The following is a 19,224-nucleotide window of genomic DNA, read 5'->3' as shown; positions in this document are numbered from 1 at the left end:
ATTGAACTTATATGCTTTAAAAATAAATAAAATGAAGAATAGAATAAAATAAAATAACATAAAGAGTTTTGCTAATGGCTGGGTTGCCTCCCAACAAGTGCTTCTTTATTGTCTTTAGCTGGATCTTGCTGAGCTTTTTAATCTAGCCTCGGCCTTGAGCATTCCTGCTCAATATTTCCTTCAAGATAATGTTTGATTCTCTGTCTATTAACAGTGAACTTCTTATTAGAATCAATGTCTTGAAGCTCCACATAGCCATATGGTGACACACTTGTAATCACATATGGTCCCCTCCACCGGGATTTCAGTTTCTCGAGGAATAGCCTGAGCCTAGAGTTAAACAGCAGAACTTTCTGTCCTGGTTCAAAGACTCTAGATGACAGCTTTTTGTCATGCCACCTTTTTGCTTTCTCTTTGTAAAGCTTGGCATTTTCGAAAGCAGTGAGTCTGAATTCCTCTAGCTCATTCAGTTGGAGCAATCTTTTTTCTCCAGCTAATTTGGCATCAAAGTTTAGGAATCTGGTTGCCCAGTAGGCTTTGTATTCTAGTTCCACGGGCAGATGACAGGCCTTACCATACACAAGCTGGTATGGAGAGGTCCCTATAAGAGTCTTGAATGCTGTTCTGTAAGCCCACAGAGCATCATCCAAGCTTCTTGCCCAATCCTTTCTACGGGTACTTACAGTCCGTTCCAAGATTCTTTTTAGTTCTCTGTTAGAGATTTCAGCTTGCTCATTTGTCTGTGGATGATATGGAGTTGCCACTTTGTGGCTAATTCCATATCGGACAATGGCAGAGTAAAGCTGTTTGTTGCAGAAGTGAGTGCCCTCATCACTGATTAGTACTCTAGGGACACCAAACCTGCTGAAGATATGTTTTTGGAGGAACTTTAGCACTATCTTAGTACCATTAGTGGGTGTGGCAATGGCCTCTACCCATTTAGATACATAGTCGACTACAACCAGGATATAAGTGTTTGAGTATGATGGTGGAAAAGGCCCCATGAAGTCAATACCCCATACATCAAACAACTCTATCTCCAAGATTCCTTGTTAAGGCATGGCATAACCATGAGGCAGATTACCAGCTCTCTGGCAACTGTCACAGTTACGTACAAACTCTTGGGAATCTCTGAGGGTAGGCCAGTAGAAGCCACATTGGAGGACCTTGGTGGCTGTTCGCTCACCTCTGAAATGTCCTCCATATTGTGACCCATGGCAATGCCATAAGATATTTTATGCTTCTTCTCTAGGCACACACCTTCTGATTATTCCGTCTGCACACCTCTTAAAGAGATAGGGTTCATCCCACAAGTAATACTTTACATCAATAATTAATTTTTTCTTTTTTTGCCTGTTGTACTCCTTGGGTATGAACCTTGCAGCTTTATAGTTTGCAATGTCTGCAAACCATGGTGTTTCCTGAATGGCAAACAAATGCTCATACGAAAATGTTTCAGAGATATCAATAGAAAGAAAGGACGCCCCTTCTACTGGCTCTATCCGGGACAGATGATCAGCCACTTGGTTTTCTGTCCCTTTTCTGTCTCTTATTTCTATATCAAACTCTTGCAGAAGCAACACCCATCTTATGAGCCTGGGTTTTGAATCCTGCTTTGTAAGTAGATATTTAAGAGCAGCATGGTCAGTGTACACAATCACTTTTGATCCTACTAAGTATGATCTAAACTTGTCAATGGCATAAACCACTGCAAGCAATTCCTTTTCTGTGGTTGTGTAATTTTTCTGGGCATCATTTAAAACACGGCTAGCATAATAAATGACATGCAGGAGCTTGTCATGCCTCTGCCCCAATACTGCACCAATTGCATGATCAGTGGCATCACACATCAATTCGAATGGTAATATCCAGTCTGGTGCGGAAATAACTGGTGCTGTGACCAGCTTAGCTTTCAGGGTTTCAAACGCCTGCAGACACTCTGTGTCAAACACAAATGGCATGTCAACAGCTAGCAGATTGCTCAGAGGTTTTGCAATTTTTGAAAAATCCTTTATAAACCTCCTATAGAATCTTGTATGCCCTAGAAAGCTTCTGATTGCCTTAGCATTGGCAGGTGGGGGTAATTTTTCAATTACTTCCACTTTAGCTTGATCCACCTCTATTCCCTTGTTTGAAATTTTATGCCCAAGTACAATCCCTTCAGTCACCATAAAGTGACATTTTTCCCAGTTTAAAACCAGGTTAGTCTCTTGGCATCTTTTTAGAACCAGTGTCAGGTGATCAAGACAGGAGCTAAATGAGTCTCCATATACTGAGAAGTCATCTATGAAGACTTCTAGAAATTTTTCCACCATATCAGAGAAAATAGAGAGCATGCATCTCTGAAAGGTTGCAGGTGCATTACACAGCCCAAATGGCATTCTTCTGTAGGCAAATACTCTAGATGGACATGTAAATGCAGTTTTCACTTGATTCTGGGAATCTACTGTAATTTGGTTGTAACCTGAATAGCCATCCAAAAGCAGTAAAAATCATGACCTACTAGTCTCTCTAGCATCTGGTCTATGAATGGTAAAGGAAAATGATCCTTTCTGGTGGCTGTATTGAGCCTTCTGTAGTCAATACACATGCGCCACCCTGTAACTGTTCTTGTAGGAACCATTTCATTTTTTTCATTATGAACCACTGTCATGCCTCCCTTTTTGGGGACAACTTGAACAGGGCTCACCCAGGGGCTATCGGAAATAGGATAAATAATCCCAGCCTCCAGTAACTTAGTGACCTCTTTTTGCACCACTTCCTTCATGGCTGGATTTAACCACCTCTGTGGTTGAACCACTGGCTTAGCATCATCCTCCAATAGGATCTTGTGCATGCATCTAGCTGGACTTATGCCCTTAAGGTCACTTATGGACCACCCAAGAGTTGTCTTGTGTGTCCATAGCACTTGAAGTAGTGCTTCCTCTTCCTATGAATTCAAAGCAGAGCTTATTATCACTGAAAAAGTGTCACCTTCTCCCAGAAATGCATATTTCAGGGATGGTGGTAATGGTTTGATCTCGGGTTTAGGAGGTTTTTCCTCTTCCTGAGAAATTTCCAGAGGCTCTTTTACTTCCTCTGAATTCTCCAGATCAGGCTGAACATCTTTAAAGATGTCTTCCAGCTCTGACTCGAGACTCGCAGCCATGTTGATCTCCTCTACTAAAGAGTCAATAAGATCAACTTTCATGCAGTCTTTTGGTGTGTCTGGATGCTGCATGGCTTTGACAGCATTCAACTTAAACTCATCTTCATTGACTCTCAGGGTTACTTCCCCCTTTTGGACATCAATGAGAGTTCGTCCAGTTGCTAGGAAAGGTCTTCCTAGAATGAGAGTAGCACTCTTGTGCTCCTCCATTTCCAGCACTACAAAGTCAGTAGGGAAGGCGAATGGCCCAACCCTGACAATCATGTCTTCAATCATGCCTGATGGGTATTTAATGGAGCCATCAGCAAGTTGGAGACATATCCGGGTTAGTTTGACTTCTTCAGTTAAACCAAGCTTTCTGATAGTGCATGCAGGTATTAGATTGATACTTGCCCCAAGATCACATAGAGCTGTCTTGGTGCAATTACCCTCTAATGTACATGGTATCATGAAGCTCCCGGGATCTTTAAGCTTTTTTGGGAAGCTTTTCAGAATGACTGCACTGCATTCTTCAGTGAAGAGAACTCTTTTAGTTTCTCTCCAATCCTTCTTATGACTCAAGATCTCTTTCATGAACTTGGCATAAGAAGGTATTTGCTCAAGTGCCTCTGCAAATAGAATCTTTATTTCAAGAGTCCTGAGATAGTCTGCAAAGCGAGCAAATTGCTTATCCTGCTCCTCTTGGCGGAGTTTTTGAGGATAAGGCATCTTGGCTTTGTAGTCCTCAACCTTGGTTGCTGCAGGTTTATTTCCTACAGAGGTGGTTGGAAAAGCCTTTTTAGAGGGGTTGTTATCAGCACTTGTGTGTGTCTGATCCCTCGCTGGCGTTTGAATGCCAGGGGTGGAAGCTGGATTGGCGTTGGACGCCAACTCCTTACCTGTTCCTGGCGTTTGAACGCTAGAACTGAGCTTCCTTTGGGCATTTAACGCCAACTCCTTGCTTGTTTGTGGCGTTTGAACGCCAGAACTGAGCATGGGTTAGGCGTTTAACGCCAGCTCTCCATCCTTTTCTGGCGTTTGAGCGCCAGAATCATTCTTCTCTGGGCTCTTACTGTCCTTAGAGGGATTCTGGATGATATTCTGCTCATCCTCTGTCAGTTGTTCTTTCCTTGGCTTTCTGTTGTTCTGAAGCGAAGTATTTAATATTTTCCCACTTCTTAATTGAACTGCCTGGCACTCTTCTGTTATCTGCCTTGATAACTGCTGTTTTGTCTGATTCAATTGTGCTTCCATATTTTTATTATCATTTTTAGTGTCTTGTAGCATCTCCTTGAATTCTGCTAGCTGTTTTATTAGAAAGCACAATTGTTGATTGAGTTCAGCAACTTGTTCTAGAGGACCAAGTTCAATAGACACTGCTTTGGCTTCTTCTTTTATGGAGGACTCACTACTTATGTACAGATACTGATTTCTGGCAACTATATCAATAAGCTCTTGAGCCTCTTCAATAGTTTTTCTCACGTGTATAGATCCACCAGCTGAGTGATCTAGGGACATCTGAGCTCCTTCTGTAAGCCCATAGTAGAAGATGTCTAACTGCACCCACTTTGAAAATATTTCAGAGGGGCATTTCCTTAGCATCCCTCTGTACCTCTCCCAGGCATTATAAAGGGATTCATCATCCTCTTGTTTAAAGCCTTGGATGTCCAGCCTTAGCTGTGTCATCCTTTTTGGAGGGAAATATTGATTCAGGAATTTGTCTGATAACTGTTTCCATGTTCTTATGCTTGCTGTGGGTTGGTTATTTAACCACCTTTTAGCTTGATCTTTTACAGCAAACGGAAACAGTAACAGTCTGTATACATCCTGATCTACCTCCTTGTCACGTACTGTGTTAGCAATTTGCAAGAATTATGCCAGAAACTCAGTAGGTTCTTCCTGTGGAAGACCGGAATACTGGCAGTTTTGCTGCACCATGACAATGAGCTGAGGATTTAGCTCAAAACTGCCTGCTTTGATGGAGGGTATACAGATACTACTCCTATATGCAGCAGTAGTGGGGTTAGCATATGACCCCAGTGTCCTTCTGGACTGTTCATTTCCACTTAGATCCATGACGAAGAAAGGGAGATGAGTGAATTGCAAGTAAAATATATTTTTATATTTTTTTTATTTAATTAAAAATAACTGAAAAAAATGAAATAAAATAAAGTAAAATAATTAGAAAATAAAATATAGATTTCAAAAATTGAAAGAAAAATAAAATAAAAAGAAATTTGAATATTGAATTGACTAATTAATTGAAGAGATTTGAAAATTTTTTTGAATATGATTTTTGAATAAGATTTTGAATTTTGAAATGATTTGATTTTTAAAATAAAAATCTGAATTTTTAAAGGTAATTTTCAAAAATCGGTTAAAATAAAAGGAAAAGATATTTTTGAATTCAATGAGGAAAGAAAAAAATAATGAAAAGACACAAAACTTAAATTTTTTTTATTTCCAATGCTCCTTATTTTCGAAAATTTTGGAGGAAAAACACCAAGGAACACCGAACTTAAAAATTTTAAGATCAAAATACAAAGAAGACTCAAGAACAATTTGAAGACTCACAAGAACACAAGAACATGAAGAAAGAACACCAAACTTAAAATTTTTAGAAAACCAAAATAAAATTTTTGAAAACTAAAGAAAAGTTAACAGGAGAACACCAAACTTGAAGTTTGGCACAAGATTTATTCAAAGAAAAATTATTTTTGAAAAAGTTTTAAAAAGAAGACAGCCAATTACTAAGAACATAAGCACAACGCTCTAGCCAATTAAGCTATAAATTTAACGTGTTTTAATAAGGTATTTAATAAATAAAAATTTTTGAAAACTGATATTTTGAAAAAGCACAAGAAAAACAAGAAAATACATAGAATAAGAAAAACTAAAGATCAAACAAGGAAAATAAACAAGAACAACTTGAAGATTAAGAAAGAATAATGAACACAAATTCAAAAATTTAAAAGAAAATAAAAACATGCAATTGACACCAAACATAAAATATGAAACTAAACTCAAACAGAAAAACTCAATTATTAATTAAAAAAAATTTCGAAAAAAATTAAAAAGAAAATAAATAAGGATTAAAAAAAGAAATTTCAACCAAAAACAATAATAGAAGACTCTAAACCAAAAAGAAAAATTTTTCCTAATCTAAGTAACAAAATAAACCGTCAGTTGTCCAAACTCGAACAATACCTGGCAACGGCGCCAAAACCTTGGTGCACGAAATTGTGATTCACACTTTTCACAACTCCGCACAACTAACCAGCAAGTGCACTAGGTCGTCGAAGTAATACCTTACGTGAGTAAGGGTCGATCCCACGGAGATTATTGGCTTGAAGCAATCTATGGTTACCTTGTAAATCTTAGTCAGGAGATTAATTATGATTATCAGTTTGAATTGCCAAAAATAAAAGAGCATAAAATAGATACTTGTTATGCAGTAATGGAGAATATGTTGGAGTTTTGGAGATGCTTTGTCTTCTGAATATCTGCTTTCCCCCTGTCTTCTTCTTCACGCACGCAAGGTTCCTCCTATGGCAAGCTGTGTGTTGGTGGATCACCGTTGTCAATGGCTACCATCCGTCCTCTCAGTGAAAATGGTCCAAGTGCGCTGTCACCGCACGGCTAATCATCTGTCGATTCTCACTCATGCTGAAATAGGATCCATTGATCCTTTTGCATCTGTCACTACGCCCAACCCTTGTGAGTTTGAAGCTCGTCACAGTCATTCAATCCCTGAATCCTACTCGAAATACCACAGACAAGGTTTAGACTTTTCGGATTCTCAAGAATGCTGCCAATGGATTCTAGCTTATACCACGAGGATTCTGATTAAGGAATCCAAGAGATACTCATTCAATCGAAGGTAGAACGGAGGTGGTTATCAGGCACGCGTTCATAGGTTGAGAATGGTGATGAGTGTCACGGATCATCACATCCATCATATTGAAGTGCGAATGAACATCTTAGATAGAAATAAGCGTGTTTGAATAGAAAACAGAAATAATTGTATTAATTTATCGAGACACAGCAGAGCTCCTCACCCCCAACAATGGAGTTTAGAGACTCATACCGTCAAAGAGTACAAAGTTCAGATCTAAAAATGTCATTCGGTCCAAAATAAATCTCTAAAAGTTGTTTAAATACAAAACTAGTAACTTAGGTTTACAGAGAATGAGTAAACTAAGATAGATAGTGTAGAAATCCACTTCTGGGGCCCACTTGGTGTGTGCTGGGGCTGAAACTTGAGCTTTACATGTGCCTAGGCTGTTTCTAGAGTTAAACGCCAGGTTGTAACCTGTTTCTGGCGTTTAAATCCAACTTGTAACCTGTTTCTGGCGTTTAACGCCAGAATGCAACATGGAACTGGCGTTGAACGCCAGTTTACGTCGTCTATCCTTGAGCAAAGTATGGACTATTATATATTGCTGGAAAGCCCTGGATGTCTAATTTCCAACGCAATTAAGAGTGCACCATTTGGACTTTTGTACCTCCAGAAAATCTATTTCGAGTGCTGGGAGGTCAGAATCCAACAACATCTGCAGTTCTTTTTCAGCCTGAATCAGATTTTTGCTCAGTTCCCTCAATTTCAGCCAGAAAATACCTGAAATCACAGAAAAACAAACAAACTCATAGTAAAGTCCAGAAATATGAATTTTGCCTAGAAATTAATAAAAATATACTAAAAACTAACTAAAATATACTAAAAACTACATGAAATTACCCTAAAAAAGCGTATAAAATATCCGCTCATCAAAAACACAAAGAAAACTCAAGAACACTTTGAAGACTAACAAGAACACAAAGAACAAAACTCAAATACTCAAAAAATGTAAGAACATATAAAGGTTACCAAACTTAACATTTTTAGAAAACTAAACACAAATTTTTGAAAATTGAAAGAAAAACAATAAGAGGACACCAAACTTAAAGATTTGACACAAGATTTAACCAAAGAAAAACTATTTTTGAAAGGAAGATTCCAAAAAATCGAAAATTGCAATAAGAACAAAAACAAAGACTCAAACAAAAAGACACTAATTTTGAAAAAAATTATGAAAAAGGACTCAAGGTTTTGAAAATTACCAAGAACAAAAACAAAAAGACTCAAACTAAGAACAAAGATTAAACAAAGAAAAGAAAAATATTTTTGAAAAGCTTTTTGATTTTTTCGAAAAAATAAAGAAGAAGAAAACAAAAATAAAAGACTCAACAAAATAAAATAAATTACCTGATCTAGGGAGCAAGACAATCCATCAGTTTGTCCAAACTCAACAATCCCCGGCAAAAGTGCTAAAAAATTAGTGTACGAATCCCTACACTCCGTACAGCTGTACCAGCAAGTGCAATGGGTCGTCCAAGTAATACCTGAGTGAGTTAGGGTCGATCCCACGAGGATTGTGATTTGAAGCAAGCTATGGTTATCATGCAGGTCTCAGTCAGGCGAATCAGAAGGTTGTTAGATTAGAGGAAACTATTCATAATTTGTATTTGTGAATTGGAATGGAATCAGTTGGATTGATGTAAGGGCAATCAGTAATAGGAATATGGTTAAGGATTGGAGTTACTTTGTCTTTCTGAATTAACTCTGGTATTACTGTCTTCTTTGCTTGTGAGTGATTTCTTCAATGGCAGGCTGTATCTGATCAACGCCATTGCCTGTGGTCATTGATCTCCTCTGCTCCAGATTAAATGCCATTGCCCGTGGTCATCCAATATGACGGAGGGTGAAGCTCTAGCAGTTCATTCTCTTGGTGATCCTACTCAAAATGCTACAGACAAGGTCAAATCTTCCAAATCAGAGAATGCTGCTCCTTTGGATTCTAGCCTCTACTACAGAGACCTTAATCTTCCCAAAAATTGGCTGGACTGGTGTCTCAAGAAGTCCCCATCGAAGTCGTGGATTAACCATCTAAGAGATATATAATCAAGCTGGCGGTTCGCGCTTTCCAGCCACGTATTCACACGAACCCAAGTAGACACGGGTGTTTATCAAGCATGCGGTCCTAGTATGATGAACAGAGCTGATTGTCACTTATCATCCTATTCACCATGTTGAAGAACGAGTATACATCTTAGAATTGAATCAAACACAGATCGAAGAAGAAACAATAATACTTTTATTAATTCAAAGGACTTAGCAGGGCTCCCCTCAACCTAGGAGGTTTAGAAACTCATACAGAAAGGAAAATACAATGTAAAACTCGAATAATGGTAAATGATGGGCGAAAATCCTCAACAACGAGTGATCTTCTACTTTAAATACTAAACTAATGACTAGTAAGGGTAAAATAGTCTTTTTAGTGCTAAAATCCACTTCTAGGGCCCACTTGGTGAGTGTTTGGGCTGAGCTTTGGTGAGATCCACGTGCTATGAGGCTCCTAGGATGTGAAACGCTCGCTAGGGGGTCCTCTTAGGGCGTTTGGATGCTGGGCTATGCTTTGTGCACGCTAGACGCCTGGAAGAGGGTAGGAAACTGGCGTTGTGGTGCACGAAATTGTGATGTCCAGGCTCGAACAATCCCTGGCAACGTGAGCAACTTGGTACGCGTAATCGTGATTACACTTTAATTATGTAAAATTCATGGCTCTTTCTTTCCCTGGCAACGGCGCCAAGAACATGGTGCCAATACCATGGTTCACAACTTCGATACAACTAACCAGCAAGTGCACTGGGTCGTCCAAGTAATACCTTACGTGAGTAAGGGTCGAATCTCACGGAGATTGTTGGTATGAAGCAAGCTATGGTCACCTTGTAAATCTCAGTCAGGCAGATATAAAGTGATAATGGTGTTTTCGAATTTAATATAATAAGATAGGGATAGAAATACTTATGTAAATCATTGGTAGGAATTTCAGATAAGCGAATGGAGATGCTTTTCGTTCCTCTGAACCTCTGCTTTCCTGCTATCTTCATCCAATCAGTCTTACTCCTTTCCATGGCTGGCTTTATGTGATACATCACCACTGTCAATGGCTACTTTCGGTCATCTCTCGGGAAAATGATCCAATGCCCTGTCACGGCACGGCTAATCGTCTGGAGGCATCACCCTTACCAATGGCTTCATCTTATCCTCTCAGTGAATAATATGCTCACGCACCCTGTCACGGCACGGCTATTCATCTGTCGGTTCTCGATCATGCTGGAATAGGATTTACTATCCTTTTGCATCTGTCACTAACGCCCTGCAATCGCGAGTTAGGAGCTCGTCACAGTCATCCAATCATTGAATCCTACTCGGAATACCACAGACAAGGTTTAGACTTTCCGGATTCTCTTGAATGCCGCCATCATTCTAGCTTACGCCACGAAGATTCTGGTTAGGAGATCTAAGAGATATTCATTCTAGCTTATTTCATGTAGAACGGAAGTGTTTGTCAGGCACGTGTTCATAGGGGAGAATGGCGATGAGCATCACACATAATCATCACCTTCATCACGTTCTTGGGTGCGAATGGATATCTTAGAAGCGAAATAAGATGAATTGAATAGAAAACAGTAGTACTTTGCATTAATCTTTGAGGAACAGCAGAGCTCCACACCATAATCTATGGAGTGTAGAAACTCTACCGTTAAAAATACATAAGTGAAGGTCCAGGCATGGCCGAGATGGCCAGCCCCCTAAAACGTGATCAATAGTCTCCTAAGATGAACAATGGATTACAACTGAGACCAAAGATGGTCTAAAAGACTAGTAAAAGGTCCTATTTATAATAAACTAGTCACTAGGGTTTACATGAGTAAGTAATTGATGCATAAATCCACTTCCTGGGCCCACTTGGTGTGTGTTTGGGCTGAGCTTGAGTGTTGCACGTGCAGAGGCCATTTGTGGAGTTGAACGCCAGCTTTTGTGCCAGTTTGGGCGTTCAACTCTGGTTTTGGCTCCTTATCTGGCGCTGGACGCCAGATTTGGGTAGGAAGCTGGCGTTGAACGCCAGTTTACGTCGTCTATTCTTGGCCAAAGTATGAACTATTATATATTTCTGGAAAGCCCTGGATGTCTACTTTCCAACGCAATTGGAAGCGCGCCATTTTGAGTTTTGTAGCTCCAGAAAATCCACTTTGAGTGCAGGGAGGTCAGAATCCAACAGCATCAGCAGTCCTTCTTCAACCTTTGAATCAGATTTTTGCTCAAGTCCCTCAATTTCAGCCAGAAAATACCTGAAATCACAGAAAAACACACAAACTCATAGTAAAGTCCAAAAATGTGAATTTAACATAAAAACTAATGAAAACATCCCTAAAAGTAACTAGATTCTACTAAAAACATACTAAAAACAATGTCAAAAAGCGTATAAATTATCCGCTCATCATGTTGGATGCCAGTTTTGGGCCTTCTATTCATAAGAAAAGTATAAACTATTATACAATGCTGGAAAGCTCTGAAAGACAGCTTTCTATAGCCGTTGAGAACGCTCCAATTGGACTTCTGTATCTTCAGAAATGCACTTTTGAATATAAGGAGGTCAGATCCGAACAGCATCTGCAGTGCTTTCTCTGTCTCTGAATCAAACTTTTGCTCCAGCTCCTCAATTTCAGCTAGAAAATACCTAAAATTGCACAAAGACTCATAGTCAAATCCAAAAATGTGAATTTAACACTAAAACCTATACAAACTTAATAAAAACTTAAACAAAACATACTAAAAACTATATGAAAATGATGCCAAAAAGCGTATAAAATATCCACTCATCAGTGTATGAGAGGTGTGTGTATGAATGGTGACGAACGAAACTCTCACGTGATCTAGAATTTTCACAAATAAATTCCCGTTGTAAGTATAGCTTCTAGACCGACAAGAATTCCTTTGGTACAAAAATTTGGTTGTCACAAGTAACGAAACCTAATAAAATTTATAACCAAAGTATTTAAACCTCGGGTCATATCTCAAGGAATTGCAGGGAAGTATGATTTATTATTGGTTATGGAAAAAAGGTATATTTTTGGGTTTTTAAAATAGGGAACAAGTAATTTAAATGGCAAGAAAAATAAATTAATAATTTTAAAAATCTCTTGGCAAGGTATGAGAACTGGAAATCCTATCCTAGTTATCCTTATCAGGTATGATAAGAATTGAATTTTGCTCCCACTTAGTTAACCCTTACTAAATAAAGGAAAGTCAAGTGGACCAATCAATTTGATCATTAAGTCCTAGTCAACTCCTGTGGAAAGAGTAGCTTTAGAGCGATCCAAATCAATCAGCAATTCTCAATTTTCAATCAACTGCTGAGTTTGATAACTCAAGTGTTACCAATTACTTAACCAAAGCCAAAAGGGAAAATAAAGCTAAATTAAATTGAAAGCATCATAAATAGAATAGAACAATCATTAATCTGAAATACCTCAAATTGCATTAAATAAAGATATCAATTCTAACATGGAAAGTTCATAAGCCAAATTGAAAAGATAAATAACAATTAAAGTAATAGAATAAATAAAAGTAGAAAATAAATTAAAGGAACATTGAACCTGTGATTGAAGAAAAGTAGTCTAATCACAATAAAAATCCTAAATCCTAATTCTAATCCTAAATCCTAAGAGAGAGGAGAGAGCCTCTCTCTCTCTCTAGAAACTACATCTAAAACCTAAAATTATGAATATGAAAGTTCTATGAATTGTTCTCTTTGATTCCCCCATTCTCTGGCTTCTATTCTGTGTTTCTGGGCTAGATCTGGGCCAAAAAGGGGTACAGAAATTGCTGAGGGCGTTTTCTACAGATTCCTGCACGTGGCGTCTGTCACACGTGCGCGTGGGTCACGCGTGCGCGTCAGTTATGTTCTGCTCTAGGCACGCATCCGCGTCGTCCATGCGTACACGTCGCTACCATTTTGCGCTAGGCGCACGTCCACGTCGTCCACGCGTGCGCGTCGCTGCCTTTCCTTCAAAACTCCATTTTTGTGCTTTCCTTCCATTTTTGTATGTTTCCTTTCTGTCTTCTAAGCCATTCTTGCCCTATGAAGTCTGAAAATACTTAACACACAAATTACGGCATCGAATGGTAATAAAGGATAATTAAAATTAATATTTTTAAAGCATAGGAAACATGTTTTCACATATATCATAAAATAAGGAAGGAAAAGTTAAACCATGTAATTTACATGAATAAGTGGGTGAAGAATTGATAAAAACACTTAATTGAGCACAAGATGAATCATAAAATATGGGTTTATCAACCTCCCCACACTTAAACAATAGCATGTCCTCATGCTAAATCCAGGAGAAAGAGTGAAGGTAGAATGGTGGAATCTTATGCAATGCAATTGATGAGCGGATAATTTATACGCTTTTTGGCATTGTTTTTAGTATGTTTTTAGTAGGATCTAGTTACTTTTAGGGATGTTTTCATTAGTTTTTATGTTAAATTCACATTTCTGGACTTTACTATGAGTTTGTGTGTTTTTCTGTGATTTCAGGTATTTTCTGGCTGAAATTGAGGGACTTGAGCAGAAATCAGATTCAGAGGTTGAAGAAGGACTGCTGATGCTGTTGGATTCTGACCTCCCTGCACTCAAAGTAGATTTTCTGGAGCTACAGAACTCGAAATGGCGCGCTTCCAATTGCGTTGGAAAGTAGACATCCAGGGCTTTCCAGCAATATATAATAGTCCATACTTTGGCCAAGAATAGATGACGTAAACTGGCGTTCAACGCCAGCTTTCTACCCAAATCTGGTGTCCAGCGCCAGAAAAGGATCCAAAACCAGAGTTGAACGCCCAAACTGGCACAGAAACTGGCGTTCAACTCCACAAATGGCCTCTTCATGTGCAACACTCAGGCTCAGCCCAAACACACACCAAGTGGGCCCAGGAAGTGGATTTATGCATCAATTACTTACTCATGTAAACCCTAGTAGCTAGTTTATTATAAATAGGACCATTGACTATTGTATTAGGCATCTTTGGATTACCTTATGATCCTTTGATCACGTTTTAGGGGGCTGGCCATCTCGGCCATGCCTGGACCTTCACTTATGTATTTTTAACGGTAGAGTTTCTACACTCCAAAGATTAAGGTGTGGAGCTCTGCTGTTCCTCAAAGATTAATGCAAAGTACTACTGTTTTCTATTCAATTCATCTTATTTCGCTTCTAAGATATCCATTCGCACCCAAGAACGTGATAAAGGTGATGATTATGTGTGACGCTCATCATCCTTCCCCCTTATGAACGCGTGCCTGACAAACACTTCCGTTCTACATGAAATAAGCTAGAATGAATATCTCTTAGATCTCTTAACCAGAATCTTCGTGGCGTAAGCTAGAATGATGGCGGAATTCAAGAGAATCCGGAAGGTCTAAACCTTGTCTGTGGTATTCCAAGTAGGATTCAATGATTGAATGACTGTGACGAGCTCCGAACTCGCGATTGCAGGGCGTTAGTGACAGACGCAAAAGGATAGTAAATCCTATTCCGGCATGATCGAGAACCGACAGATGAATAGCCGTACAGTGACAGGGTGCGTGAGCATATTATTCACTGAGAGGATAAGATGAAGCCATTGACAAGGGTGATGCCTCCAGACGATTAGCCGTGCCGTGACAGGGCATTGGATCATTTTCCCGTGAGATGACCGAAAGTAGCCATTGACAGTGGTGATGTATCACATAAAGCCAGCCATGGAAAGGAGTAAGACTGATTGGATGAAGATAGCAGGAAAGCAGAGGTTCAGAGGAACGAAAAGCATCTCCATTCGCTTATCTGAAATTCCTACCAATGATTTACATAAGTATCTCTATCCCTATTCTATTATTTATTATTCAAAAACTCCGTAATTATTTTATATCCGCCTGACTGAGATTTACAAGGTGACCATAGCTTGCTTCATACCAACAATCTCTGTGGGATTCGACCATTACTCACGTAAGGTATTACTTGGACGACCCAGTGCACTTGCTGGTTAGTTGTATCGAAGTTGTGACAATTATGAATTAAGATCAGAGCACCAAGCTTTGGAGCCATTACCAGGATTTGTTCGAGCCTGGAGATCACAATTTCGTGCATCAAGTTTTTGGCGCCGTTGCCGGGGATTGTTTGAGTTTTCGGCAAGCTTTTGGTCCGGTAACATCAGTGCCAGATTCCCTTTTGATCCGGCAACAGCACCAAGTTTTTGGCGCCGTTGCCGGGGATTGTTCGAGTTTGGACAACTGACGGTTCATCGTGCTGCTCAGATTAGGTAATTTTCTTTTCGTTTTGTTTTCAAAAATCTTTCAAAAATATTTTCAAAAATCTCTCACCTGTTTTCGAAAAAAAATAAAAATAAAAATGTTTTCAAAAATTGTATTCAAAATTTTTAAGAATGAATTCTAGTGTTTCATGAAGCATGTGAAGCCTGGCTGGCTGCAAAGCCATGTCTAAATTCTTTTGGACTGAGGCTTCCTAATCATCATCACAAGAGCAAGTTAGTTGTTGCCAATAAAATTTGCTGTTGTATGCATGAGAGGTATCTGCTGAAGCTTGGCTGGCCATTGGCCATGTCTAGTGTTTTGGACTGGAGCTTTCATTGAAAGCTTGGCTGGCTAGTGAGCCATGTCTAATTCCTGGACTGAAGCTTTAGACCAAGAATGCAAGAATCCTGGAATTCATATTAAAAATTTTGGAATCCTTATTTTCCTTTCTCTATTAATTTTCGAAAAATCCAAAAAAAATTAGAAAATCATAAAAATCAAAAATATTTTTTGTGTTTCTTGTTTGAGTCTTGAGTCATGTTATAAGTTTGGTGTCAATTGCATGTGCATCTTGCATTTTTCGAAAATTTCATGCATTCATAGTGTTCTTCATGATCTTCAAGTTGTTCTTGGTAAGTCTTCTTGTTTGATCTTGATGATTTTTTTGTTTTGTGTTTTTTCATGTTTATCATATGCATTCTTGAATTCTTAGTGTCTAAGCATTAAAGAATTCTAAGTTTGGTGTCTTGCATGTTTTCTTTGCATTAAAAATTTTTCAAAAATATGTTCTTGATGTTCATCATGACATTCAAAGTGTTCTTGGTGTTCATCTTGACATTCATAGCATTCTTGCATGCATTCATTGTTTTGATCTAAAAATTTCATGCATTGCATATTTTTCATGTTTTTCATAAAAATTTCAAAAAAAAAAAATATCTTTCCCTTTTTCTCTCATCAAATTCGAAAATTGAGTTGACTTTTTCAAAAAATTTTTAAAAATCAAGTTGTTTCTTATGAGTCAAATCAAATTTTCAATTTGAAAATCTTATCTTTTTCAAAAATCAAATCTTTTTCAAAATTCTTAGTTATTTTCGAAAATTCCAAAAATATTTTTCAAAAATCCTTTTCTTATTTTTATACCAAATTTTCGAAAATAACATAATCAATTAATGTTTTGATTCAAAAATTTGAAGTTTGTTACTTGCTTGTTAAGAAAGATTCAAACTTTAAGTTCTAGAATCATATCTTGTGATTTCTTATGAATCAAGTCATTAATTGTGATTTTAAAAATCAAATCTTTTTCAAAAACTAATTTCAATCATATCTTTTCAAAAATATCTTCTCATCTTATCTTTTTCAAAAATATCTTTTCAAAATATCTTTTCTAACCTCCTAACTTCTTATCTTTTCAAAATTTGTTTCAACTAACTAACTAACTTTTTGTTTGTTTCTTAACTTTTTCAAAACTACCTAACTAACTCTCTCTCTCTAATTTTCGAAAATATCTTCCCTCTTTTTCAAATATTTCTTTTTAATTAACTAATTATTTTTATCTTTTATTTTTGATTTAAAAAATTTTCGAAAATTACTAACATTTTTTCAAAAATCATTTTTCAAAAATCACTAACTCTTTTTCAAAATAATTTTCGAAAATTATCCCTCCCCCATCTCATTCTATTTATTCATTCATATCCTAACATCTCATCTCACATCTCTTCCATTCGTACAGTTGTGTTTCTTCCTTTACATCACATTCTTTGTCTCCCCCTCTTTTCTTCCACTCACAAAGGGATCCCTATACTGTGGTATAAAGGATCTCTATTATTATTATTATTATTTTTCTGTGCCTTCTTCTTTGTCATATGAGCAGGAGCAAGGACCAAAACATTCTTGTGGAAGCAGATCCAGAACCTGAAAGGACTCTGAAGAAAAAATTAAGAGAAGCTAAAATACAACAATCCAGAGATAACCTTTCAGAAATTTTCGAACAGGCAGAGGAGATGGCAGCCGAAAATAATGATAATGTAAGGAAGATGCTTGGTGACTTTACTGCACCTAATTCCAGTTTACATGGAAGAAGCATCTCCATTCCTGCCATTGGAGCAAACAACTTTGAGCTGAAACCTCAATTAGTTTCTCTAATGCAGCAGAACTGCAAGTTTCATGGACTTCCATCTGAAGATCCTTTTCAGTTCTTAACTGAATTCTTGCAGATATGTGATACTGTTAAGACTAATGGAGTAGATCCTGAAGTCTACAGGCTCATGCTTTTCCCTTTTGCTGTAAGAGACAGAGCTAGATTATGGTTGGATTCTCAACCCAAAGACAGCCTGAACTCTTGGGATAAGCTGGTCACGGCTTTCTTAGCCAAGTACTTTCCTCCTCAAAAGCTGAGCAAGCTTAGAGCTGATGTTCAAACCTTCAGACAGAAAGAAGGTGAATCCCTCTATGAAGCTTGGGAAAGATACAAACAGTTGACCAAAAAATGTCCTTCTGACATGCTCTCAGAATGAACCATCCTGGATATATTCTATGATGGTTTATCTGAGTTATCAAAGATGTCATTGGATACCTCTGCAGGTGGATCCATTCACCTAAAGAAAACGCCTGTAGAAGCTCAAGAACTCATTGACATGGTTGCTAATAACCAGTTCATGTACACTTCTGAAAGGAATCCTGTGAGTAATGGGACACCTATGAAGAAGGGAGTTCTTGAGGTTGATACTCTGAATGCTATATTGGCTCAGAATAAAATATTGACTCAGCAAGTCAATATGATTTCTCAGAGTCTGCATCGAATGCAAGCTGCATCCAACAGTACTCAAGAGGCATTTTCTGAAGAAGAAGCCTATGATCCTGAGAACCCTGCAATAGTAGAGGTGAACTACTTAGGTGAACCTTATGGAAACACCTATAACTCAACATGGAGAAATCATCCAAATTTCTCATGGAAGGATCAAAAGCCTCAACAAGGCTTTAATAATGGTGGAAGAAACAGGTTTAGCAATAGCAAACCTTTTCCATCATCAACTCAGCAACAGACAGAGAACTCTGAACAAAATGCTTCTAATTTAGCAAATCTAGTCTCTGATCTATCTAAGGCCACTATAAGTTTCATGAATGAAACAAGGTCTTCCATTAGAAATCTAGAAGCACAAGTGGGCCAGCTGAGTAAAAGGATCACTGAAATCCCTCCTAGTACTCTCCCAAGCAATACAGAAGAGAACCCAAAAGGAGAGTGCAAGGCCATTGACATAAGCGCCATGGCCGAACCTGTGAGGAGAGGAGAGGACGTGAATCCCAAGGAGGAGGACCTCCTGGGACGTCCAGTGATCAATAAGGAGCTTCCCTCTGAGGAACCAAAGGACTCTGAGGCCCATCTAGAGACCATAGAGATCCCATTGAACCTCCTTATGCCCTTCATGAGCTCTGATGAGTATTCCTCTTCTGAAGAGAATGAGGGTGTTCCTGAAGAGCAAACTGCCAAGTTTCTTGGTGCAATCATGAAGCTAAATGCCAAATTATTTGGCATTGATACTTGGGAAGTTGAACCTCCCTTGTTCATCAATGAACTAAGTGATCTGGATCAACTGACATTGCCTCAGAAGAGACAGGATCCTGGAAAGTTCATAATACCCTGTACCATAGGCACCATGATCTTTAAGGCTCTGTGTGACCTTGGTTCAGGAATAAACCTCATGCCCCTCTTTGTAATAGAGAAACTGAGAATCTATGGGGTGCAAGCTGCTAAAATCTCACTAGAGATGGCAGACAGCTCAAGAAAACAGGCTTATGGACAAGTAGAAGATGTATTAGTAAAGGTTGAGGGCCTTTACATACCTACTGATTTCATAGTCCTGGATACTGGAAAGGAAGAGGATGAATCCATCATCCTGGGAAGACCTTTCCTGGCCACAGCAA

At 38.3% G+C, this 19,224-nt stretch overlaps 1 non-coding gene across 1 annotated transcript; it reads right to left on the bottom strand.

Annotated features, from left to right (window-relative positions):
* Positions 1-17,699: 17,699 nt before the first annotated feature.
* Positions 17,700-17,803, bottom strand: LOC148578407 (small nucleolar RNA R71). Its single transcript, XR_015903028.1, has one exon. It is a non-coding gene; the product is annotated as a small nucleolar RNA R71 (small nucleolar RNA).
* Positions 17,804-19,224: the final 1,421 nt, after the last annotated feature.

Source organism: Arachis ipaensis, chromosome B1, assembly GCF_059453495.1.
Source record: "Arachis ipaensis isolate K30076 ecotype BB chromosome B1, ASM5945349v1, whole genome shotgun sequence".
Classification (NCBI taxonomy): Eukaryota; Viridiplantae; Streptophyta; class Magnoliopsida; order Fabales; family Fabaceae; genus Arachis; species Arachis ipaensis.
The sequence above is the reverse complement of the archived record's forward strand: the minus strand, read 5'-3'. Positions and strand labels throughout refer to the sequence as shown.